Raw genomic sequence first — 1,687 nt, forward strand, 5'->3', positions numbered from 1 at the left:
TCAGTCAGAGTCACAGTGACTGCACTGATACAGCTGAGAGACACTACAGCTGCTGATGGAGGATGTGATTAAACACATTTATCTGTTATTTACTTACTTTTGGGTTTTTTTGGCGATTGAAAAAAGTTCCTGATGTGTCATTATAGGGTCTTCAAATCAGTGCTGAAAAAGTATGGACCACAGTATGGCACACTTGTGGAGATACAGTATGTAACAAACAGCAGTTTCATCATGATACAATATAACATTGATTCTTGTTATTATGATATGATTTGACATTTGCCAATAAGTCAAAACATGCCACGATAAGATTTCAATTTTATTACTACATCATAGTCATTTGACATTAAAACCATATTACAAGAGGGTGACACCACTCAAATAATTTTTCCTTCTGGTATGTGGTATTTTTGAACTCAAGCACACAAACCACGTGGAGACAGATGCTTCACATAATGTCTATTTAACACAACATGTTTCAATGTAGGACTGAAAAGGTTCCATGTAGCACCATTGGTTGTTTCTCGACGTACCAGTACAATGATGGAGTAAGAGGCTCTTTGTGGATTTTTCTGTGGCATCAGGCTGAACAATTGTTCTAATTGGAAGAGTCTCACTGTGAACTGATGAATATGAACAAACCTCATCTCTCCATTAGTCCAACTCTACTGACTCATTTCAGAGAATAAAGAGTCAAACAGTCAAACTCATATTTGAGTGATTCTGTTCCTCTCAGAATAGAGCAGCTCCATCAGCAGATGTTCAGCGTCCTCACAGGAGCTTCATGATACAGTCAAACTACACAACACACAGAGAACCAATAGTGATCTGAGGAAATCTTTCACAAGTGTCTTGTGTCATAATCTCCTTCATCTGCAGGTGTTTTCATGGTTCACTGAGTGTTATTTGATTATAAAATATGAGCTTGAGTTCTGGGGCTTCATTTATAAAGATGTGTGTAGAATTTCTGAAATGTCCCTACAAACAATTTATAAAACCATCCATACGTACAAAAATGTTCCTAAATGCATTAATCTTTATAAATCTCAATTCAAGCACAATGTGAACAAACACATCAGCCTGCAGAACGACCACAAATACTCCGTAATGCTTCAGAAGACGTACAGCACTCATCAACATGGACAAGAAAATCCAAACATATATTTATTCAGGAAATCATTCATTTTTCTAGTAACACTTTACGGTAAGGGTACATGAATTACCATGAATTCATGCATAGATTCATGCATGAATTATGCATTACTTCATGCATTAATATCTCATGAATTATCAGGAACTAACAAGAATTCAAAGTCTTTCTATCATGACTTCATGGATGAACAACACATTAATTAATACATTAACTAAGATGGGTACATCACCATGATATATGATTTATTACGCATGATCATGATGTTTTCTTTGTTCACAGAAAAAAAAGGCCTTTACTATCCACTGTGGATAAATCTATACTTTTGGTACATGAATCATCATGAATTCATGTTGAAGGAGTGGATGGAGTGGATGCAGATCTCCTTCACAATAATATTATTTCATTATTTCTTCAAGTTATTGATCAGTATTTTAACCTCCTAGATTATTTGATGATTGACTTAGTTCCATGCTGAAGTCTATTCTGTTCATAGGGTCACAGTGGCATGATTAGGTCAGGGTGACCTCCCATCTA

This window comes from Sinocyclocheilus rhinocerous, unplaced genomic scaffold (assembly GCF_001515625.1).
Source record: "Sinocyclocheilus rhinocerous isolate Xijiao unplaced genomic scaffold, SAMN03320098_v1.1 scaffold5764, whole genome shotgun sequence".
NCBI lineage: Eukaryota > Metazoa > Chordata > Actinopteri > Cypriniformes > Cyprinidae > Sinocyclocheilus > Sinocyclocheilus rhinocerous.